Source organism: Sciurus carolinensis, chromosome X, assembly GCF_902686445.1.
Source record: "Sciurus carolinensis chromosome X, mSciCar1.2, whole genome shotgun sequence".
NCBI classification, from domain to species: Eukaryota; Metazoa; Chordata; class Mammalia; order Rodentia; family Sciuridae; genus Sciurus; species Sciurus carolinensis.
This window is the reverse complement of record NC_062232.1, coordinates 125,249,438-125,276,481: the sequence shown is the minus strand read 5'-3', so window position 1 is coordinate 125,276,481 and position 27,044 is coordinate 125,249,438.

The window sequence follows — 27,044 nt, the reverse complement described above, 5'->3', positions numbered from 1 at the left end:
TCAGAATCAGCTTTGGACCCAAAGCAGAGAGACTTTGGATGCAAAAAGTAGAAAAGGGTTGATATTGGCTAGTAGTCAAATTAAAAACCCAAGGGCAATGGTATACACTTAATGAGGGGTCACTTAATCCAATATTCTAACCAGTGCTGGTGTGAGCAGAGAAGAGCCCAGGGAGATCATCACACATGTTAGCACTGTGATAAATAATTGGAAAATTCCTAGGATTCACTAGGATTCAAATTCAAAGTTATATCCAAGGAGAATCGGAGTTCTCCATCTGCATTCTGAACTTCCTCATACATAAACAGACAGTGAAATCCAATTGAATCCAATTTAGGACTGAAGAGAGTAGAAACAGGGCCTATTGCTGGTTGCAGATAAAAGTGTTGCGATATGTTAAAACAAAGGGGCACAGAAGGGCTTCCTGATAGACACACCAGGAAAATGAGAGCCTTTCTGTTTATAAATCAACATAAGCATTCTGCTTATATGCACTCATCCCAATATAGGAAAGTACATTAGGATTAATAAGGAGGGTATTGGGGCTAGGGTTGTGGCTCAGTGGTACAGTGCTTTGCTAGCATGTGCGAGGCACTGAGTTTGATTCTCAGTACCACGTATAAATAAATGAATAAAATAAAGGTCTATCAACATCTAAAATATATATTTTTTAAAAATGAGTGTGTTTTGCTAGTCGTAATATAACATTTTAAAAAACTGAATTACTTGTATAGTCAGAAGCAAATGACCATCGTTTTCCATTCATTTCTTGCATTAATATGTAAATGAAATAGCTTGTCTATGGTATTGAAAGAAAAGTTGATTAGTTTCCCTTAGGGGATTTCCCATAATGGAACAAGTTCACATGAACCTAGCTGCTCAAACCACTCAGGAGTGCCTACATTGAGGCAAGGGGAAGGGTCAGTGGGTATCTATATCTTCCTGAAGACAATGGTTCACCAGAAACAAAATTTCTTTCCTCTTTTGAGCTTTCAAGATTTTCTAATGAAACTTGCTTCTTCAGACATTTCTACACAGCAGCAGCAATGGCCTAAGCATCTATGCAGGTCAAAGTTTGGGAATTAAAAGTGTCTATGACTCCAGAGTAATTTTTCTGCTATTAATCACAATCTCAAATGGGTAGAAGAGGATGAACACATATTCAGCAGGCACACAGGCACATATGTGTACATGCAAACACACATATTTTCATCTCACACTGGGTTACCCCAGGACATAAACTGAAGCTCACTGGTTAGCTAAAATTTATTAAAAATTGATGTCAGGTTATTTTAATACATTCAGGAAGCAAAATGTAGAAAGAATATTATTCAAGAATAAAAGTGATAAAGCAGACAGGAAGCCATATGTTAATTACAGCTGACAAGCTGACATAGTTGATGGAGCATCAAGAACTTATGGGTGCAGCCTTATTTTCCTGTCTCTAAATTTACTATTAAATTAGGATAGTGACTCCTCAAATGCTATCCAGAGTGCTCCTTCAGGGGACGAAAGTTATTCTAAAATCTACAGGACACAAAGGTAGAAAGTAACTTGTCATAGGTCATCCCTTACGTCAAGAAACATAATGTCAGGTAGATGTCAGTGTCTAGAGGCCAGTGTTCATCCCACCTAATAGACAATGCTTCTTCTATAAAAATCCAAAAAGAAATAGAACAATAAGTACAAAAGTAACAGAAAAGGCTTTAGGGAAATATACATAGCCTCCTAAAGAAAGGAAACTTTTAGAACAGTATTCTGAGTATGGAAAAGATGAGCACATGAGAAGGAAGAGCAGAAGGGGAGGTAGACCCCTGGGGAAAGAGGGCTGTGATTGCCATCTCTGACATGATCTGACTCTCTGGAGTCAAGGGCAGGGAGGGTGAAGGGAAGAGACCATCTGCTCCACCCTCAAAACATCTGTTATAAAATAAGACTGATGGCATGTGTCATGTCAGGAGGATCTTGTGAAAGAAACTGCTGAGCCGTACATGATCTGAGCTAATGGAGAAGTCCCCAAGGTTTGAAGACCTAGATTCTAATCCCAATTCAACTGCCAATTTACTGTGGAACACTAGGAAACTGCTTAACCCTATTATGTCTCAAGTTCTCCACTGGCAATGGGGGATACTCCAAAATCATATTCTCATATTGATCGGTACAATATATCTACAAAGTCCTAAGGCAGTTCTTTCCTTTCCAGTTCAAAGTGGTCCCTTCACTTTGTTCCAAAGAGAAAACTGAACTATTATTTTGTGTCAACTTTCAGGGGAAAATGCAATAGATCAGTCTTTTATCAAAAGAGAGAATTTTAAGGAACTAAGATACATTCACAAACATAATTGGATATGTTTATCCTCGCATTGGGAGAAACAATATCCATTTTGTTACATTTATGATCACATATTGAATATTCCCTGATAAAATATAAAGAGTCCATGTTGTAGGTCATACAATTATAACAGACTACCTGTTCTTCCAGCTGTAAGTTCCTTTGGAAAAACTAAAGAATGGACAATTAGTTTCGCCTGGATTCTTCATGCTATTGAATTGCTCTACTCAGATTGAACATATTTTTTAAAAGAGCTCATAATAAAATAAAGTCAAATGAATTGACTAAACATTTACTAAGTATTTTTAGTTGCAGGCAGCCAACCCTAGAGTCGCTGGCAGTATTTTGAAAGAAACTGCTCATCATTATCATTTCCAGAACAAAGAAAGAAATTAAAGCCACATTAGTTTGTTTCTTATCTTACCTCTGATTAGCCCTAAATATCCTACTTGCCAGTATGAAACAAATTTATCTAAAGCAAAGAATAATTTTTCCATCAATAGCTAGTTACTCATGGGGCAGAGTTGGATACAGGAAGAGAGTCTATTGAGGAAGCATTGGAATTGTTTTGATTTTTTTTTATAACTAGAAAACAACATCACGTTTGGTGGTCACAACATTCTAAACACCACCCTTAGGTTCATAATTTGAGTTAACTGTCGTTCTCTGTAAGCAATACATTTTAAAATACAAACATCCCTAAAAGGACCAACACATTAAACTAAAATCATATTAGTATAAGTTATTTTATTGGATGACTTTGTTACTCAAATAAGCCTGGAAGAGGATGATTTGAGTGCATTGGATTTATAAGTGAGTCTGGGCCAAAAGGGAGAAAATGTGTATTTTTTTTTTAGAAAGGGAGCTATATGAGAATGCCCCAGATATTGCTTCATGTCTTTGCTATTTGTTTGATGTCAGCAATGAGAAGCTTGGTAAGATAACAACTCATTAGGTGTTATTAGCCTTAGGAGTTATGGTGGATGAAGTTGAGATACCAATTGGGGAATTTTACTCCAAGTCAACTCCCATATTCTTGCAGCATTATTCACAACAACCAAGATTCAGAATCAACTTATGTGTCTATCAGGGAATAAATGGATAAAGAAAATGTGACATACAACAGAGGAATATTGTTATATATAATGTAATAATATCAGGTCTAAGAAAACATGAAATCCCATCATTTGCAATAATATGTAAGGAAACTAAGTGAAGTAAACCAAACACAGAAAGACAAAAACCACGTGTTCTCACTCAAATGTGGAATCTAAAACAAGTTGAACTCAAGAGAAGCAAAGAGAAAAACTGTAATTGTCAGGGGCTGGGGTAGGGGAATGAGGAAATATTGGTGAAAGGGTAGAAACTTTAAGTTACAGCAGATAAAAAAGTTCTGGATCTCTATTGTACACTATAGTGACTATAGTTAAAAATAATGTGTAAATGAAAATTTCTAGAGAGATCTTCAGTGTTTTCACAAGAAAAAAAAGATAACTATGTAAGGGGATGGATATGTTAATCAGCTTGATTGTGGTAATTATTTCATAATGTGTATGTATATTAAAACATCATGGTATATACTATAAACATCTATAATTATTGTCAATTACACGTCAATAAAGTTGGGGGGAAAGATGCATATAATACAGTAGAGAAAATAACGTTATTCTACAGCAGTATCCTCCATTAGAAACACAAAGTAAGTCATAGAATTAATTTAAAATATATACCAGTCACATTTTCAAAAGCTATAAGGAAACAAGAAAATTTACTTTAATATTGCATTTTAACTCAATAAATCCAAAATTACCATTTCAACATGTAATCTGTATAAAAATTAGTCAGGTATGGTGGTGCATGCCTGTAATCCTAGCAGTTCGGGAGGCTGAGGCAGAAGGATTGGGAGTTCAAAGCCAGCCTCAAGCAAAGTGAGGTGCTAAGCAACTCAGTGAGGCCCTGTCTCTAAATAAAATACAAAATAGGGCTGGGGATGTGGCTCAGTGGTTGAGTGCCCATGAATTCAATTCCCATTACCCCCCCAAAAATTATTAATGAGACACTTTACATTCTTTTTTCATAAAAAAATTCTTGAAATCTGGTAAATATTTCATACTTGCAGCTGACCCAATTTGGAGACTAAATACTCATTGGAAATATTTGATCTATATTTAGATCTCATAAACTTTATAACTGACAAAGTAGATTCATATACCCAAGTTGTTCCAAATATACATTATTTTTTTCAATAACTGGATCAAGTATTGGCTTTAAAGTATAATCAAAATTAATTTTAATATGAAATTCAGTGCCCAAGTTTCACAATCATTTTTTCAGGTACTAAAAGGCCAAATCTGAATACTGTATAGAACAGTACATGTCTAGAGTATGAGAAATGTGGTGCGGGGTCATGTGGAAGCCTTGGTGTGAGTCACGGAGTCACAGTGAGTATTCCTAACCTCATTTTGTTCTTTTCTTTTTCTCAGAAGCTCAGAATATATCTGTATGCCTGGACAGCCATTGCATACATGTCATTCAGTAGTCACAAGGCAACACTATCAGAGGATAATAATGATTCTCATGACATGAGCCCGACTGCTTGTAACAACAACTCTAACACAAGCTTCTTGAGGGTAAGATCCAGTGTAGATTCAATGCACAGTGCTTCATCAAGCACTGCCACAAAATAAGCATTCCATCAATTATTAGTAAATGAATGATGTAACTGCTCTCCTGAGAATTGACCAATAGTCTGCATTTCATGTGCTTTATGATGTGAGCATGACAATGCTCACACAGGACATCACTTAGAGTCAACAGAGTATGAGCTAAGGACCACTGTCTGTGATAGGCACTTACAGCAAGTCCACTGTCTCCCCTACACCTCCTGAAAACATGCCTACTAACTAATGTTGGAAATATCCTTTAGTTAACCTGTTAAAATGTCATCCGGAAGGAAATGCTATACGCACTTCTTAAAGCAAGTAAGTTAAACCTTGAGCAAGGCAGACACTAAGTATATGAAAAGAGGGAAGAGGCGCCCCTGAAGTGAAGGAAGGATTTAGAATGAAAACATAGAACCATGAAGGTCAAACAGTACCTCTTTCACCATTTGTCTTTCATCTAGCACTGATGGTATATAACATTTCATGTGTGCACTGCACAATACAGCACACTTCCAATGTAGGGACATGAGAGGACATTTAGAGTAAAAAGTGAATTATACCCACTAGGGTGACAACAATTTTAAAAACAAAAGAAAAATAAGAAGCATTGGCAAGGATGTGGAAAAGTTGGAACATACCTATATTGCTGGTGAGACTATAACCTGTTACACTGTGAAAAAAAAAACTGTAATGGTCCCTTGACAACCCACATTTAGAATTACTTCATGATCCAGTGTATTATTCAGGCAGATTTTTGAGCATTCCATAACCCATCAAAGTAGATATATAAAATTATCCATCACACCCAAAAACTTAACTCCTGTGTGTATATATATATATATATATATATATATATATCAAAAAAATCAAAAACTGGTATTCAAACTAAAATGTGTACACAGATGTTCATAGCAGTACCATTCACCACAGCAAAATGATGAAAACAATTCAAATGTCTAAGAATGAATGAACAGATAAACAAAATGTATTCATTCATATGATGGATTATTATTCAACCATTAAAAGAAAAGAAGAGCCAGGTGCAGCGGTATATGCCTTTAATTTCAGCCACTCAGGAGGCTGAGGCAGAAGGATGACAAGTTTGAGTCCAGGCTGGGTAACTTAAGTAGATCCTGTCTCGAAATTTAAAAAAAGGGGGGCGGTGTTCAATGGCAGAGAAACCCAGGATTCAATCCCCAGTAGACCCAAAAAAGGAATGAAGTACTGAGTACTTATGTATGCTACAACATGGATGAACCTCGAAAAATTTATGCTAAGAAACCAGTCAGGATGACCACATATTGTGAGATTCAATTTATATAAAATATTCACAACAGGCAAATCCATAGAGACAGAAAATAGATTAATGATTTCCAGGGACTGGGTAGGAATGGAATGGAGGATGACCTCTCAATGGTCAGGGGGTTTCCTTTTGGGGTATTACAAATATTCTTGGAACCATAAGCAGTAATTGTTGCACAACATTAAGAATACACTGACTACTACTTAATCATTCATACACTTTAAAATGATAAAAATGGTAACATTATACTCAAGTTCAAAAAGTCAAATAACAGGAATTATGAACATTTACTTTTGTCTAAAATGGGATGAAATTTTAACAAATAGGAAGATAAACCAATTCTTCCTTCTCTTCTTCCTTCCTCAATTTTCCTCCATTTCACCTTTTTTTCTAAACAATAAGGCTTATCTGCATCCCTACAGTTCTTTTGTTTGCATTACAGTTCACAGATGTCATAATTAGAGTTCTTCAAGTTTTTATTTTAATCAATGTAAACAAACCTACCAGTAGAAATCACCTTATTTTCAACAAACTTGGATTCTAACAGTGCCTGTATACCAGGTGCTAGGCAGTTTATTGTAGATGTTCAGAGACTAGGGGTCCCGCAGAGGGTGAGGACGTCAGGGTCTACCCCAGTGCACTCAGACATCAGAGACCAGGCTCTGAAGGCACGGATCTAATTTTACTTAGGATTGTGCAGGACATATATAGGCACGTTATCCAATCAGGGGTTAACATGCTTGTTAAAGCTTAACAGAGTCAGCCTATCAGTAAGCTATACATCGAACTAATGTAAACAAACCAAGTATCCCTAAGTGATTCTGCCCAGCAACAGGTCTGAGACAAAGGACTGGGGGATGGCAAGCTCCAGGACACAGCATGAGGTGAGGCAGCGAGGGTGAGCTCACATCACAGCTTGCTGGGATGCCTGTTGAGTGAGTCTTTCCCTCAGCTCATAGCTCAGCCTCAGTAACTGCAAAGGCCTTCAGTCCATGGTGAGTCTTCACCATTACCTCAGTTTCTCTGTCCAGACAGTTTGGCTTACTTAGACCATAGTGTCAGTAACTACTGTCAGATAAGCTTGAGGAATGTTTCCTACACTTTCTATACATTTCCTCTATTAATATAGGAGTTGGAGACTTTAAAAACAAACAGCAAAACTGTGAAAGTACTGGGGAATGAGATTGATTGAATTATGTTATGTCCATGTATAAGTATGGCATAATGAATCTCACTATTATATATGTACTAATAAATTTTTTAAATTGCTTAAGATTAATTTTCGGAGAAGAAATTTAAAGATACTAAAGATGAAATACCAACCCAACGAACCTAATTTAGAAATCCCTGTTTTATCTTGACAGAAGTACTCATTCATTAGTAAAATGAATACATACTGAGCGCCTACTATGTGGATCTGCATGGGATGGCAGAATAAGATATGAATTTTTCCTGAAGTTGTTTTTGAGTGAACATTAAGATTCATATAGTCACTGAAGCAACCATAATACTAGTCTGCAAATCATGAAGGAATGAAGAGAAGACTGTGTTTAAACCACTAAGTGGTAGAGGGGGTGATTGACAATACCATTCCATATATTTCCACATGTATCTATTTTCCTATCAGGCTTTCTTGCCATATAATACACTGAAGTCCCACTATTACACCATCTTTGGGCTAGAGCAATGAAACTGCTTGATAATAGTGAGCCATGATTCACTAAAATGTTTCCATCACTGCCAGTGACTGAATACCACTGGACTTCATCCAATGGTCTTGTGCCAAATTCCATGCTATGTACTATACAGAGAGGGTTTCATGATGTTTGGAGGTCTATATAACATGTTCTGGTTCCAAATCTTTTATTTTTCTATTATTTTGTAATCAAAGATCTTTTGGACAAGAAAAAAATATTGGGTTGACTTGAGTTCCATTTACTACTCCTGAAACCCAGGAGTTTAAGCTGTATGTTAATAGGATAAGACATAAGAAGGCTTTTGAAAAGCCTCATCCAGGTGTATTACTAGAAACTGAAATCAGGAAATACTGTGAAAAACAGCAATCACAAGTTCTTGGGAAAATGAAGCTGGGCTGTAAAAAGAGCAAAAATTACATAGAAGAAACAAGGGAACCACATCCCAAATCTGAGTTTTTTTGCTTATTGATGGGATTGCTATTAAGTTTCTCTGTTCATGCTTTTATTTATCATTCATAAGCCTAACTGTGAAAACAAGCTAAGTCAAATACAAAATAAAAAATGATAAGCAATTGTTGAACCAGCCAACAAGAAGAAAGAAAGTATAAAAGGCTGGGAATAGCAAGGGATCTATAATTTGCAGAAGCCTTGGGCTACTTTCTGGATTTCCTTACCCTCTTTTCACAAAGGCTGAGTGGCAATGCCTGGTATTTGTCACTTCAACTTATCAGTTAACCTCTGCTATGCCCCTTCCTTTCAGAGATGCTCATTCATATGTATAATTTTTAACCCTGATAAGAGATTCAAAAAATCATTACAAAACACTACCTTACTATGGTGAGTCTTGAGTATAGAAAGGGTGTTTATATCCATTATTTTATCCCATATGTAACACAAATAATTCAAAAGTTTCTCATCACATATTCTTCTGATATGAATATGTTCACACTAATATTCTCTAGGTAAATGTATTCTGTATTTCCTGGATGCTGTCCCTCTGTAAATCAACTTTGGCAGTAGCCTTAAAATGTCAAGACTTACATAAAAGGCAAAATTTAAAAAAAAACAGCTCCCAAAAAAAGTCCTGTTGAAGATGATAAAAATATTTGCTAATGATATGAAAAATGGATTTTATACTCAATAGCAACAATGGGCATAGGGTCTCAGTATAAAAAAATAGAGAGAGCCCCTCTGGGGAACTAGAATGATAGCACCTATGTTTAGAGGAACTGATCTTCATGTCAGCAGTGAGCTTCCTTGTACTTTTTAAAATTCGAAATCCTCACCTCCATGTGCAATGCACCTGGTTAGCTAACTAACCTCTGACTGTGACAGTAAGTCTGTCTAATGGCACCTGTATAAACAAAAGCCTTCATGTGATCATATTCGAAATGGGGCTCATCCAACATGCAAGTATTACTGTAGACATGCCGTTCCTCATTCAAACAAGATATGAGGACTCAGAGGAAAGAGCTCTTTTTCTAAGAGGATAGAAGCAGAGCATTCTTATCTGCTGTGATAGAGGAGGAAGCAAAGGGAGAGGGCCTTTTTCAATAAATATACAATTTATATGAAAACTTGAATAGTGAAACAAAATTGAAGAGGGAAACACATTTACCAGTGAGGTGGGGAGGAGAGATTTATTCAAACATTAAAGCTCTCATGTTACCACTGTTTTCGTTTGAGATATTTGTATTTTAATATCTCTGCATTCCAGCTTCTCCCCTTACTGGCTGTGAAGTGAAGTTTCTACCCCATGCTCATGATTATGCTGTCAGCTAAATGATCAATCACGCTATCACCAATTTTGCATTGAGACTTCACGGCAGGGTGAAATCAGAGAACAAAATGGCTGTGGGGGAAGAATTTGTTTAAATACAGCTAGTTTGGAGAACTGGCAAAAGGGTAAGAAAAATGATGGCAAACATATGAAGTGTAAATGTATCTATCTTTAAGGCAGATCCATTTCAAAGCTTTCCACAGCATGAAAGTCATTGTGTGATGCATCTGACTGTTTAGACTAGTAAAATACTATAATCGGGTTGCAACTAAATGCCAGTATTTCAGTTCATCGACTGTGGGCACTGATTTGTATTTACTGTATGTCTCTGAACTATCTGAATACACCGAAGGCTACTTAGGAAATGAAGACTGATTTTATATTTACAACCAAAACAATGTTTTAAGAAAACCCAACAGCTGCAATTCCCAAGTAAGAGAAATAAAGGGATCAGAATGAAGACTGCTAATATTTTTGACCAAATGATGTTAGAGCCTATTCTGCTTGTGTGAAGACCTTATGCAATGCAAGAACCAGGAGAGAGAAGGAGCTGTGTGCTATAAACACCTTCGCATTGGTTTGGAGGCAAGGTGTTCAAGAAGACAGGCAAGCCTGGGTTCTGATTCAGGATGGAACCTTTTGCTAAACTTCAATAAGCAAGCAAAGCCTACTTCTTTTAATATTGATATTACATTTAAATGGAAGCTTTGATTTAATGATCTCTAAAGATTCACTGATGGAAATGATATACCAGTATAAGGGCAGATCATGCTTGCTAAAAATCAATCATTTTAACTCTGCTTTTGTAATATATTCATGATGCAAACAATCCTTTCTTCATGGAAGGCCTGCTATTAATTCTAATCATATAGTGCTCTCTACTGGTGATAAATGATGTGAAACCTCATTAGATATGGAAAGGCCTAATTAACTTCTCATCCTGGATTCACACTAATAATCAAGTTCATTGTGCCACCACCCAATTCTCTACACAGGGTTATCAGATGCCAAGGTTCCCCCAAGAACCTCCCTCATGAATGGAGGGCTTGGCGCTGAACCTCTTCTATCAGTCACTGCACCCTCTTATCCAGAGCAGGAACACTTAGGTAAGGGGGCTGCAAGATCAATAAAAATGCTGAATGAGGAATCAAGAGTTGCATTGGAATTCTGACTTTGGGTCACAATAGCCTTATGACTCTAAGTCATTTTTACCTTATTGAATTTTCATTTTCTCATTAGTAAAATAGAAACAATAATTCTGACCCTATTTTAAATGGCCATTGTAGCAAATGAGATCATAGGTGAGATAGTATTTCATAGAAATTATATTATCATTTCATTTAAAGAAACACTATCTAGATTGATGAAACAAACAGTTTTTATCAGTAAGTTGGAATTTTTAAAACATAATCTCACATGGAACATTAATTCATAGAACATATTTTATTAGCACAAATTTATTGTATTAAGATCAAATGTGGGGCTGGGGTTGTGACTCAGTGGTAGAGTGCTTTCCTAGCACATATGGGACATTGGGTTCAATCCTCAGCACCACATAAAAATAAATAAATAAAGATATTGTGTATATCTACAACTAAAAAATATTAAAACAAGAAATCAAATGTTTATCATTTTCATCAAGTCAGTCAATGAAACTAACAAAACCATCTGAATATACATGAAGTTTTAAAATTGGGTAATTATCCAATGCACTGCCATTTGCCTCCATCTTGAATTTATTTATGGGCATTCATTGTTTACCTTGTATTAGAAAAGTTATGATTCACAAAGATAATTATCTGTAAATGATATTGGTTTCTTTAAATCTTCTCAAAATCTCACCATATTCTGTAACTAAAATAATCCAGAAGTTTGAACAGTAAGGAATAGTTAAGTGGTGATAATAACTATTGCTAATAAATATTCCCTATGTACATCTTGTAGTTGTTTCTGTAAGGGCTTTATGTATATTCACTCCTTTAATTCTTACAAGAATCCAATGAAGTTGTCTAAAGTCACCAAGATTTTTTTTTTTTTTTTTACAGACAGGAAACCTGAGACAAAAGGAGATTGAGAAATTTACTCAGAGCAGAGTCTGAGGCTTCTACAGAGGACATGTTGCTTTAGAAGTTGAATCACCAACATTTAGTACCTGATGGAAATCCATAACTGGAATGTACTAAATTTAGAATTAAACAATGAATGTGGTTGTCAACCAATTTAAATCTTCACTATTAGGCAAAATTGCTTTCCTAAAGTATCTTGCTCCCATAATATCATTTTTTAAATGTGCGAGATACCTCAATGCCTACCTGCCAAATAACTTTTGGAAACTTCAAAGCAGGAAATTTTATTTTGTTTTCCATAATAATTCCAACTTGAGGTTATCAATCCATTGCTAAAACTCCAACAATAATCCTAGTAACATGAAAGACATACACTGCCAGATGAAGTTCCTTCTGCTTATTAAAATCTAGCACTAAAGAGGAAAATGATATTTTATACCATAAGATGCATGCCACCTTCTCTCATTCTTACTGTTCAACTATCTCTTGCACTTGGAGAGTACACACCTGATTATCACTTGATAATTTAATTACTGTGCCCAGCAAACATGCTGGAATAACGATTTCAAGTAAAAAATCTATGTTCCAGAACATGTATCATTTTGAAATTTTAATCTTCTTAACCTTAATTTCAGTTCTTAATCAATATATACAAAAGTGTATATATTGCTTTATTGCAAGGTCTGCACAAAAAATGTTCTACAGACAGCACAAGTGAGTGGACTGGTGGGCTCCATGTAGCTTCCCTACATTTCCTGCTTAAGCATACCCTATGCAAAGGAGACCCCAAAGAACCAAGTCCAGCAGCCTTGAGAGGTACTACTAACCACCCATATTATAGGTATTTAGAAAATCTATTTAAGTTCTACTATAATATTTTAGCAATTATTGGCATCAAGTTATTAATCTTGGAAAAATGGAAATATATGTTATATTTTAATATTGATCACAAAACAAGTACTTGATTTAGCAACATTAGGAAGTATTATTTACAATATGGCAAGCTCTGAAATAATATTTGGTCTATGTACAGATATGAAAATATACAAAAACAGAGAACCAATGGGAAAATGTATTATCTGATAATAACATTTCCAAAGAACACTAATTTAGAAATAACTTAAATTTGAAATTTTGACTTTATTAAAATCAATGTTATCTACCTGTTCTATTTAATTATAAATGTGAACTCTTTCATTAAAATATATACCTCATTTTGCCTTGTGAAAATCACTACTTAATAACACTACAATAAAGTTTACAAAATATATACAAAATTTGATACTATGTGATATTCCTAATCACCAGATTAGAACCAGAACTCGAACTAGTACTTGTTAATGGTTAGTTGTTTCAAGAAGTGGAGGCACATATGACTAGGTTGTATACTGTTAGTTTTATTAGCTAAGACTAGTAGCTAATACTTTCAATTTTTTAGAGACTTCCAAATATTCTAAACCAAAACCATCCTCTTTCTGTCAAAGTATGAACTTTTGGGTATCAACACACAGAAAATTTCAGATGAACAGCATGTTGAGGCTTCTTCAACCTGTTCAAGTGAAGAGGGAAAATAAGACTACAGCAGGTCCAAGCAAGGTAAAGGGGACCTGACCCAACTGTACATTGCTTGTTAGGACTTTGTACTGCCTGCTGCTCTAAGTTTAAAGAAACTTTTCAATGTAGAGCTTGGTGCAGGAAGAAGTCATTATCTAGGTGTGAGAACCAGTTAAGTGGGCATGTTAGGGAAAAACCTAGTTCCAGTGAAGATCTTGAAACCAAAACATGAACTCAGGCATGATTATTGGACCAATATGGTAAAGTGTGAAGGCTATAAATTGGAGAGCACATGAGGAACAAGAAGCTCCTGTAAGCACACAATGTGTTCAGGGTCAATGGAAGTTAGGTTAATTCCAGAATCCTACAACTACAAGAATCTTTTGGTTTTCCTCAAATTGGACAGGCCCAGACACTGAACTGGACATGGCTTTGAAAATTTCATAGATAGCTGCAAAAAAAATATTTCTCTTCAAAAGATGATATCATCAGGACATATATCACATGTTTGTACATGTACACAAGTTCATGCACATGTGATTTGGAAGTTTCCCAAATCATGTTATATTCTCATTCCAACTATTCAAACTGATTCCACGAATCATACTTAGGACATCTTTTCTCGTATAGATACATCTCCATTCTTATTTCCATCAACCTCAACCACTCCTTTGGCATTTTTGTAGTTGTTCCCTTATCTTCCTAATGGCCTTCAAGAACCCTAAATTTAGGCCTTCTCTTTTCATCAGTAGAGAATGACATGACCCTATTAAGAATGGGTGACCCACAACCACTTGACCAGAATAGGGAGAAAGCAAGTACATATTTCATTTGATGTCCTTGGATCTTCCTTATTCAGAAGAGTCTGAAATTCTGTTGATACAACCCTGGTTGACAAATTTAAGGCAGGCACTTAGCAGGATTTTCATTTTGCTTTACTTCTCAGTTATACATCCACTTGACCTACACTTAAGCTCAAAAAGCCACACCTCAAAAATACTCTCCTTAAACTCCAAACTTGTTTTCAGAAATTCCATGGGGCAAGGAGGGGACTAGATTGATACAGAGAGTAATGGAAACTTGCAATTTCAGCCATGCCAATTATTGGCTTCAAGCGCATTTGGATCTTGAAAAATGAGTTGATGCTAGAAAACTGACTAGATATTTCTATGAAAATGTTTCTCAACCCTTAGATTCTGCTCTAAAACCTTTATTTTCATATTTGTACCTCTTTGTGGGTAGATAATATATAAAGCATTAAATGCAAAATCCCATGAATCTGTATGTAGGTTTACATTGTGCTTTCACAGGACCTTTGAGGTATTCTCACTTTACTATGGGTATGGTCCTTTATCATCTGCCAACATATTTTCTCTCAAATGGCTCTAACTAAAATAACAACTGACCATTGTAACCTGGTACCAGAAAAAGAAGAGAGAGAAGTGAATGGATTTACAAGCAGAAGTTTCTCCAGGACCTGATCTTCTCCTCTAGAAGAGGGTGAGTCCCCTGTGGATTTAAACAGGAAATTGGCTAGCTGAAGGGTCATGGGTGATATGGCCCTAAATGAGACTTAAAAACTACAATTCCAAGTTCAGGGTCACTTTTCCCTTGTTCTTTGGTGTTTATGAAGAAATAAAATATTTCTTTTAATTTTGTTTTTATTGCATTTCTGTGCAAGGAAAGATTATATCAGTTTGTTGGGTATAAATATTTTTACTCATTATTTATTCATATGCATATTAAATTTCATAAACTCAAGTTACAAAATTCCAACCTGCTGATGAGGGTGAATCTCCATGATTTCCATCTTTTCAACTGAGTCAACAACATGCTCAGGCTTTTGCCTGTGTTTTCACAATCAGAAGCCAGTTGGGGCTGCATTACCAATCTTCCTTGCATACGATATTCACTTCTCTTCAAACACAAGGAAAGAGAAAGAGGTTAAAGCTTCAGGCACAACCCAGCAATAATCAGTACAAAACGTCTTCTCCCCTGCTCACACTGACCCTGTTATAGATCAGAATCAAGCCTTTTTATCTAAACAGGAAACGAATTGATTGTTTTCAATTTCCAGCTGCCTTAATGTGATTGTACATTAATTCCATGTTGGAAATAAGAGTTGGTAGAGACAAAAGTATTTTCTCAAGCAAAATTTTCAAAGGACTTGAGCTTCTCATCCAAGGCAGACTAATTGATTTATAGGCAGCATGACGCTGGTAATGCTAACAGGAAATATAAAGAGAGGAACTAGCATTATGTCTTGGGCTCAGGCAATTTGCATTAGGTAAAGAAAAAATCATTTCCAGAATTGTCTGCCAGCTGAAGTGCAGTTTTTAAATCATGAAACCAAGTCACAGATGCAAAGGTCACCCAACCCAAAATTATGAGCATAACTAGGGGAAAAAAGCCCTTTATGTGTCAAGAACAGGAAGTGGTTTTGTGTTTCTCTATGAAAATTTACAGCCAGCAGCTGAAGGCAGAAAAAGCAATAAATTATGACAATTAAATCAAAAGTAACTTGCTGTTTCTATTCAGGGTCACAGAACTTGATACAAACTCATGGCACAATATGGACAGCAAGTTATATGCAGAATAAACAAAATGCTTTTAACTTTTTGTACTTATTTCTTGTATATAGCTCCTGTTAAGGTCACTTATGAGGCAAAAAAGAGAGGATTAAGAAAAGATCCATATCTTCTCACATGGTATCCACTAGCAAAAGTCAGTTGGTCTATAAAGAAGCAAATAGCATTTATAAGTGTTAAAGAATCTTTCACTCCTGATATCTCTCCTGGTAGTACCACAACAGATGTATTTTGTTTTTTAAGTTTATCTCCTTTTATGTTCTGGGCACCATTTGATGTTGTTTTCAAACCATCTCCACAAAAGCCTGTGAGGTAGATAGCCATTCATTTGTCTCATGGACCAGACATGCACACAAACATACAGGACAGTTGTTCCTAGATACAATTTGAACTCAGTTGTGCCTGACCCTAAACTCTTATTCTCAGCATCATGTTCTTGAGTACAGCAGCAGTGGGTTCTTTCCCTGGGTCCCGACAGCTTAGAACCACAGGGTTTATAACTCATGGTTGAAATTATTTCTCTCAATATGATTTATACTTATTATATACAATCTTTGATTTCTTCTTCCAAGAACAATGGGGGAGAAAGGTCATAGTGCTATTTCTGCAATATTTCAATGAGGTTATATACTCTTAGAAGACAGACACTGGATCTTAAGAAGAAACATCATTTTCTCTCCAAGTTCTTCTCTCAGGTAGGATATTTCCACTCTATTGGGAGCATATCAGAAAACTTCTATCCTTTTCTCTGTCCCATTCTTGGCTCCTACCTAAGGAAAGAGGAATGATGCATCAGGTTACTTGGTATGAGGCAGAAGTCACTGATCAGGCAAAGGATATTCTCTCTCTCTCTCTCTCTGAAACCACCTTGAAAGCCAAGTTCTCTTCTTCACTTCCATGCGTCTATATTTCTGGGAAGGTATTTATTTTTATTTTTATCTTATTGGTTCACACCATTTATGCATATCATTAGGTCTTTTTGAGTGATTTTATTTTATTTATTTTTATTTGTTCTTTTTAGATATAAATTATAGTAGAGTGTATTTTGGCATATTATACATACATGGAGTATAAGTTGTTCTAATTAGGATCCCAGTCTTGTGGTTGAACATGATGTGGAGTTACATTGGTAATATATTCATATATGAACATAGGAAAGTTATGTCAGATTCATTCCACTGTCTTTCCTATTCCTATTCCCCTCCCTTCCCTTCATTCCCCTTTGTCTAATCCAGTGAACTTCTATTCTTCCCCTGCGCACCCTTGTTGTATGTTAGCATCCACATCAAAGAGAACATTCGTCCTTTGGCTTTTTTGGGCACGGGCTTATATCACATAGTATGATAGTCTCCATATCCATCCATTTATTGGCAAATGTCAGAAAGACATTTTTTATGGCTCAGTAATATTCCATTGTGGATATAAACCACATTTTCTTTATCCATTCACTGTTGCAGGTCACCTAGGTTGGTTCCATAGCTTAGCTATTGTGAATTGAGCTGCTATAAACATTTATGTGGTTGCATCACTGTAGTATTCTGATGTTAAGTCCTTTGGATATATAATGAGGAGTGGGATAACTGGGTCAAATGGTAGTTCCATTCCAAGTTTTCTGAGGACTCTCCATACTGCTTTCCATTGTGGTTGCATCAATTTGCAGTCCCACCAGCAATGTATGAGTATAACATTTCCCCCACATCCTTGCCAACATTTATTGTTGTTTTTATTCTTTTTTTGTTAGATATTATTTTCAATGAAAACTGACTTTTACTGATATATTGCCCAATTTACTCCACTAGAGTATGAGTGCATTTGGAGCTGAGACATGCATTATCATTTTTACATTATCATACATCATCTTTTTCTGCTTGCTTTAGATGATTTTTGCTACTGATTCTGAGAACAAGGCCTGGAACCTGGTAGGTAAAGAGAATGGGGAGAGGTTTGACAATAGCTGAACATTTGGGGTCTCTTAATTTCCTTACTGACTTTGAGTTACCTTGTTCTTTTTATTCTTTTTTTAAATATTTTTTAATTGTCAATGGACCTTTATTTTATTTTTTTATATGTGGGTGCTGAGGATCAAACCCAGGGCCTCACACATGCCAGGCAAGTACTCTACCACTGAGCCAAAACCCTAGCCCCATATTCTTGATTATATAATATTAGGTCTTTTAACAGTAGAGTGAGTAAAAAGATTTCCCTCCACAATGTAGGTGGGTCTCATCTCATCAGTTGAAGTCCTTAACAGAAAAAGACTAATGTTTTCCAAAGAACAGGGAACTCTGCCAGTAGAGCTTTTGGACTTACACTGCAGCTGACTCTTCCATGTATCTCCAACCTGCTTCCCTAGCCTGCAGATTTTGGACTTGTCAACCTTCCAGTCACATGAGACAATTTCTTAAAATAAATGTCTGTCTCTCTGACTCCCTTTCTCTCCCCCCCCTCTACAAACACACACGCACGCACACACACACCCTATTGGTTCTCTTTTTTGGAGGGCTCTAATACAGGTAAGGTAGTTTGAACCTAGCAAAAATTTTATTTTTCTTTTGATAGCTCCAGTTCTAGGGGTGGGGAAAACAGACATAAGCAAAACTTTCATCTTTAGATATGTCTTCAAAACTCCCAAAAATGTTCCAAATATTTTATGTATTGTTGAGTACTTTGTACTATTGGAAATCTAATAAATATTTGTTGAATGAATTAGTTTATGTTATAAATGTGGCTTACAATAATAGTTGATACTACCTATATTATAAATAGGAAATCTGAGATGATTGAATTTAAAGGAAAACCTCGTCTTATGGTTTCATGTCACGTAAAAGTACAGAATTGACTGGAAGTGGGAAACCATTAACTCCTCTCCCTAATAATGTGATTAATACATACAAGTTTTCTATTGCTACAAAACAAATTACCAAAAACCTGGAGGTTTAAAATCATACCCCCCTTTATTTTCTGGGCAATGCCAGATGTAAGGTTTTTTAACTTTTTATTTATTTATTAGTTTACTGCTTAATTTTTGTGGTGCTAAGGATGAAACCCAGGACCTCATGCATGCTAGCAAACACACTGCCACTGAGCCACATCCTCAACCCCCAATCCATTTTCAGCTCATTATTCCATAGGTGAAAATTCAAGACAGTCTCATCTGGTTTCTTTGCTTAGGGTCACACAAGGACAAAATCAAGGTGTCAAAAAATTTAAAATCAATGTAAGCTAAGTTGGGCCTTTATCCTTAGGCTCTGGGTAAGAATTGACCTCCTTGTTCACTTAGATGGTTGACAGAATTCAGGTTTGAAAGCTATCAAACTGAAGTCCCCATTTTGTTGCTGACTGTTGGTTGTGGACCACTCTTAACCCCAAGAAGCCATTCTCAGGTCCTTTCCAGAGTCCCCCCATATTCAAATCAGTAATAGAGTATCAAATATCTTCTCATTCATTGAATTCCTCTGACTTCATCTTCTCTTACCAACTGAAAAAAAAACTCTCTACTTTAAAAAGGCTCATGTGATTACATTAGGTCAGTCTCCACAATATCCTTTAAGTCAACAACCTAGTAATCTTAATGTCATCTGCAAAATTCCTTTTGTCATATAACACAACATTAATGGAAGTAATGCAAGGCTGGTAAAAGTCATGGGGGTCATTTCAGAAGTTTGCCTCACAATAACTTAGGTAGACTGTTAAAGATAAACTATTTTGACACTTGTTGAAATTGTAAGAAAAACTTTAAGACTAAATAGGTCAGGGAGTATTAATAATAGGACAGAGACACTGAATTCAACTCCAAAATCAACAAAGACAACTAAAAATTTACAGTCAATAATCAGAATGAGGGAATCAGTGGATAGAAAATTATGCAGAGGACCTTGATTAGATATTAAGTAGGGAGATTTCTGCTAAACCAGTTTAAAAGGATTTTTGCTAATGGTAGGCGCAGAAATTATATATCAAGGGTTGGTGGTGAGGAACTTGATTGAACATCAAGAGTGGGGGCGGAAAAAGAGCTTGACTGTATATCAAGAGTAGGAGGATTCTGGATAAACCAGTTTAGCAAGATTCTTTGCTAAAACAGAGCTCAGTAGGCCAAGGTAGAGGCCTAGTTGAGACATGGACTCAGAAGAGCCTGACTAAAGTTTGTATAAGGGAGCCTTTGTTTTAAAAAATGATTGTCTTATAAGCAGGTAGGCCTATTCAAGGTTCAACATGCAAATAGATACAATAAGTGGTTAGTCTTGTAATTATGTGGAAGGGATTCTGATAAATTTGCCAAAAATATCTCCTTGTTCCAGGTACTCATGTGGTACTATCCCAGGGAAAGGAGAATGATGGGGACAGGGATACAGAAAAGGAATGTAAGAGGGTATCACAAGCAAATCAGCAGGACATGTCTTAACATGAATGCTTTAATATATTTTAATAAAAAGCATTCTTTAATCATAAAAATAAATCAAATATAAAGAAAAATGTTACCAATACACATGTAGCATCTTGGCCAAAATTAAAGATTGGTTGGTAAGTAGGTTTGTTGTTTGGTTAATTGGCAGGATTCCCTAGATAAAACTAGATAATTCTTCCCTTTATCTTAGAAGGTATAACTAAATAAGGTCATTCTTTGATTATGACACTTGATGGAAAACATTATGGAGTCCCCAGCACCTGGATCTGCATTAAAATTCTGATCTCATTCCCTAGAAGAGCAGCCTCAGCTGAAAGTCAAACAATAGACACACATACACACACACACACACACACACACACACACATACATATACACATACACACACACACACACACACACACATTCAGAAGAACAGCTCCATTCTCACCTCTAGAGGGCGTGTACACTTGACACTTGGAATTTTTGACTGGCAGTACATCTTTTGCTAAACTGTATATTTAATCAACTCAAACTGCTTTGCTCTTATTTTTATTCAATTTCATGATGAAAAAGAGCCCACAAAGATTCCACTTGTCAAGAGTGTAGTACAAAAAAAATTGGTTTCACGTTTTTGGTGCCATTTACAGAAAGCAAGTCCCTTGTATATGCTGAAAACAACTTTAGAATACTTTCAACTATGGGGCCTTCACTGTCAACTTGTATTACAAAAGGAAGATTCAGGATTTCAATTACAGCTGGTGCCCCAGGCTCCCACACCATCATACAAGTGTTTAGTCTTAATACCTATCCTGTCAGAACAAATCTCTTCTAACTTCACTTAACTACCCCAGCCAATCCTCAACCACCCAAGTTTGAAGCAAATTCAGGGATGTTTCTCAGTACTTTTCAACTGAACAAAACTGTCACAATCAAGTAACTGTCACATCCACAAAGTCTTGTCCATAGAAGTCTATGGAGAATATGGATAATAATGATCCTTGTGTTCCTATTTAAACATATAGAGCACTATAAATAGGAAGACCTAGCCATTGCTTGGTTTTTCTTTCCAGGACCAGAAAGGGTGACAGTAATAAGCTTCCAGGCTTTTCCCAAGGTTGATCTCTACATTCACCAGTCAAGGGATGCTTTTTCCCTCCAAAAAGAAAAAAAAATTCATCCTAGAGAAAACACAAAAATGGAGCAGTAAGCAAATGGAGACCTTAAATTAGTCTTCTAACCCAGTACTTCTCAAAGTTTAATGTGAGAATGAATCATCTGTGGAGCTTGTTAAATTGCAGGTTCTACATTTCTAACAAGCTCCCTGGTGAGGTCTGTGTAGCTGATCTGCAGATCATATATTGAGTAACAAGGAGTTTGCCCTATCCCCAAAATACCCCATTCCTGCCTGCAAAGTAGCCCGTCTTTGTCACTAAAGATAGACATGGCCTTTGTCGCTTTATTTATCCCCCACACATACACACAGTTTCTCTTTCTTCTACACACTGGCAGATTATTGAGTATTTTTCCATGTCCATTATTGCTTATTAATGTTTCCTGTTCTTTCTTGTGTTACTTTAATTGGATGACAGGAGATGCCTGGATCCCAGTGAAGTTTTTACTTTTTTTCCCCCTTGGTATCTGTGGAATCCCTTCTAGTTCCCAAATACAGCTTCCCACAGAGCCGGAACAATCGAAAATTCTGCCTAACAGTACATAGGCAATCAAAAGAAATATAGCAAGAGCTTTGCCATCTTGTCTATAGACCATATGTAATTCCTTGATGAAACAGTTAAAATCCATCTCATCTTGATTAAGCACCCACCCCCAACTAATGCAAAGCAAACAAACTTTTCAGGACAGTTCCAAGTTCAAGAGTTTTCTGCCTTTTTAATGCATCAAAAGCGTTCGCTTAAATTCTAGAATTTTTTTACCCAAAGGTTCTTCCTCTCATATCTAGATATATCAGAAGTAAGTTTGTCATATGCTTGGAGATTTGTTTTAGAATATTTTTTAGACTTAAAAGGAAGTGAAAATGACCTGGCAGGGAGCATTTGCAACTAACCTTCTCTACTGTCTCATTTTCTGAAAAATCTAAAGCTTCACAAACATTTCCATAAAGACTCCATGGAGGGAGGCATGATAGAGGTTTCTGCCCTAAGTTACTGAATTCACACTTACAGGGTTCCATCTCAAAATATATTCAGATAAATTCCTCCCATTTTTATCAAGACAGGACTTCCAAAGACTTTTCAAAGAATGATATTTTTCCAGATCCTGTAACTCATCATGAAAGTATCAACAAGTCAGCAACAATATACCCAATTCCTGCTCATAATATTATTAAAAGAAAAAGTTGCTCACTTATCTTGAGAGTCAGTGCCCACAGGCTTTTAGATCAGTGAAAATCTAGGCTGTTGTTCTGGTGCTTTCAATCACCAGCAGCAGGAACATTAGAAAACAACTCACCTCTTGGAGGTCTCTCTCTCCTATCTAGGATTGTGAGGATTCAATGCTCCTGTGGAATTTACTGAGCCCAGCACCTGACAGAGGGTAAAGGGTCAATAACATTAGCTATTATTCTCTCTGTGACTCTGATTCTGGGTCTGAAAACAAGGATGGTAGGTAGTTCTGCTAAATAAGATTATGTAAGTAGTGCCCACCTAATAGGGTTGTGGAAATTAAATTTCTTGGTTTCTCTATGTCAATCTAATGAATTTAGAACATTTCCTGGCATGTAGTAAGTGCCAAATAAGTGTTAATGATTTATTATTCCATTTTAATGCTGTTAATAATTATAATAATCAGAGAGTCCCTTGAGATCATGGGACTGTAAAACCTGACTGCATTAAGCTCCAACTTTCCTTGGAGGAGTCTCTTGAGAATTTGAACCCAACAGAGCTAGCTGATTCTATGATTAAGCATATGTCCTGTTGCAGTGTCTCCCACCCGCTCTGCTATGGAATATAAGGGCAAGATTTTGAGAAATACAACTCTTAGAGCTTCACTGAAGAATCTTTTTTACATTTTTTTTAGTTGTAAATGGACATAATACCTTTTTGTCTATTTATTTTTATGTAGTACTGAAGATCAAACCCAGTGCTTCACATGTGCTAGGCAAGAGCTCTACCACTGAGCCACAAAACTAGCCCCTCCAATGAAGAATCTTCAGGATGGGGTAAAAGCCTCTTTGTCATAAGAGCCACAGGTGACTTTGATGACATTTTAAAGAGGACTGCCTGAGGCATCTTTCATGGTCCTTTGAATCCCTGCTACTTTTCATTATTCCATTACAAAAGGCATGTAGATTTACACTCAATCAGTGGGCTAAATAGTTTCCTGACAATAAGTTAGGAGCACAAGAAAAGGGTGTTTACGTGTAGGAAAATATGAGATGCCATGAAAGATGAAAAAATTTCTAATTATTTAACTTGAAGCAAAAAAACCTAGGAGGGAACTTAATCTTGAAGAAGCAGACGAACAGGGATTACATAGAAATGAGGATTCTTCTTCTCCCTAACTCTTCAGGATAGAACCAAGAAAATAAACCAACACAGTAGATTCAGACATGCTACAATCAATCAGCTGACACTTATTCAATGAGTTAGAGGACCTTCTAAATCTTTATATGTAAGCTGTGAATATTGACTATTTAATGTTAGCAATCCAATGATGCAGGTGCTGTCTTTATCAACATTTGTTGCTAAAGATAAGGAAACTAAGACACAGAAAAGTGAAGCTACTTGTATTAAAAATAACATTCCTTTAACCAATTCAATTGAATACAGCTTATTTGAGCAAAATCAAACAAAACCCATTCATAAATTGCATGGCTTCCCAAACCAGATCAGGTTCTGAGAACTCCAAACAAAGATGGGACCTGACAGCATAAGGAGGAAAACAGAATAGAGACATAGGAAAGAACTTAATTGGCTACAGACTAGTCAATCAACTGATTGATTGATTTAGCTAACTAGTTATTTTTTTACAGCCTAATCAGTTAATGGATACTGAGCCCCTGCAACCAATCCTGAGTTAGTATGATAAAACTCTATATTAGTTCGATCTTTTGGGCCCAGTGCAAGTGCTTAGTCCAAATCCATGGCCTCCTACAAAATTTTATGTAACACTTACCAAATATACAAATAAGAAATGTCAGAACCAAAATCTGAACCCATTGTTATGCTAGAATCCATATTTTTAAGCACTACTTTACACTATGTTTCATGTACTAAATTTATATTTACCATTTATATTTATATTTAATATAGTTGCCAAATAAAGGAAAAAGAAACTTTATTGACATTTCTTCCAAGCCTGTGTTACTATTGTCTTGGTTTATATTTCCTAGATATCATCAATGCCACTGAAAAGCTAGCTTAGAATCAAGAATGTATAATTGTATGCTACTTATTTATAGGATGTTGACAAACTTTATCTATGCCTTGATTTTTATTCATGTAAAATGGTTCAATAGCTTTTAGGATGCTAAATATTCATTTACAAGTTTTCCATTTGTAAAGCCAAATGGAATGTACTACCCAAATGAATAATATGAAGAATACGTATTAGTTAGATAGATGAATGCACTTCAAATCCTGATTTCTCTCTAGAAGGGTGCATTTTCACTTCATAATCAAGTTGTTTTGCAGCCTTCACTTTTTATATTAACTGTAGCAAATGCTACTACATTGCACTATTTGATGTATATGGATTTCAAATGAATCGTAAATTAATTATAGAAGTTCTTTCAGCAGTACCACAAGCTCTCATGGTGCAGATTAAATAGTTTATAATGATGATTGCTCAGTACATTGATTGATCAAGGTAACTCATCAACCTGGTTTTTTATTAATATACCATGTAAAATCTGTATTACTAATTTAAGAAAAACAGTAAAACCATTTGCAACAGAAGAAAGTATTCTTGGTCTTTCTTTTTAAGAGTTTAAAAGCATTTAGACAATAATAGGTAGGATGAGGGAAATAAAGCTGTTAGCATTTTCTCTCAGAAATCTGTCAAAAAGTTCATGATCATCCAGGAATGGTGCACATGCCTCTAATCTCAGTGACTTGGGAGGCTGAGGCAGGTGTATCACAAACTCAGCAACTTAGCGAGATCCTCTCCTCTCAAAATAAAAGAAGGGAGAAAATGGGGATATACCTCAATTGTAAAGCACCACTGGGTTCAATCCCCAGTGCCAGAAAAAATACAGTTCATGATCAAGAATTGAGTTCCAGTTAAATGCAGAGGTGATTTGCTAGAGTTCCTGCAAAGCACTATGGTACTACACTCAGGATAGGCTAGCATATGAGGAAAGGAAAACAAATCCCAATGAAGACAGTGATTCACTCTCCTCCTACAGATTAGGATTGTCAGAGTGCGATCCCATGCTTTGCTGTCATAGACTCATGCACTGAAGTTTAATTAATGAGAAAGAGATTTTCTGGTTAATTGAACATGGAAGAATTTGGGGAATATTTTGTCGGCAAGAATGTGTATGTTTACACATGTTATAGATGCTTCTGAGAGGCAATCTGATTTGGAAACCACCACTGTATATCATACATTAATGAATTAAATTTTTGAAGGATGATAATGAACCATATATAACTGAAACTACACTAGAGATAAATTCATTTCAATTTGATGATTTGTAAGATAAAATAAGAACTTACCTTATCTCTAGTGGATTATTATCATTTCCTTTCCTTATCCAGCTTTGTAAGTAGAAAAGTTTGAAGAAGAAATAAAATCCAAATACTAAACCCAGGAAAACACCACAGAGTTTCTTACTTACTAAGAACCTTGGCAAATTCAAGTCCAATATCTGGTTGGAAAACTTCCACCTGGATATCCCACCAGTATCTCCTATGTCAAATTCTTTCCTCCCAAATCTGCTTCTCCTACTGTGCTTCTTCTTTGGATAAATGAAAGAAGGATAGTCTAACTGGATCATATATGAAGAGGGTGCATTGAAAAAAGTGGTTCAATAATGAGCTAGGAACAGTCATGGAAAGCCAACAGAAAGGTTGAGACCCCTTTGAGACTGGGAGCATGTCTTCAATCAAAGCAAGGAGATGTTGAAGGTGGTTAGAGAAAGTGCTGAGATAATATGAAACTGCTTAATAATGAAATTGGAGTTCCCAGACACAAAGTGAAAAAGTTAAGAGGGAAAAGGAGTGGACCAGGGGTGACTCCTGAATAGAATAGCTAGCAGAAAAGGTTTAGTTTCCAAAATAGGATTGTGATTCCCACACTAGAAATTCCCCTAGTACAGGATTGTACCTCTCAGGGTGTATGCAATGCCCACTGGTAGGCACCTAGTAATGAACAGGTAAATCCTGAACAACTGGTTATCCAAGAGTGGTTTGTAGTGTTTGTAGATTTCATGATGTTAATATTCGCAGCCTGACTGATTTCAAGTTGCCAATGTTATATCACTGAATGTAGAGTTGGAGAAAGACATGCATAATCAGTTCTTGTGAGAGAGCATGCATTAGTCCTAGCATAACCCTGGTGCTCATTAAACATTAACTAAATTTACAAGATGACTTTAAGTCTGGAATTGAATGACAGTTAAGAGAAATGTCCTTTCCTCTAATTAACAAATGTTCATGTTTATGATTAATCATGTTTGTCAAACAAAAGCAGACACTGGCTTAGGATATGGTTCA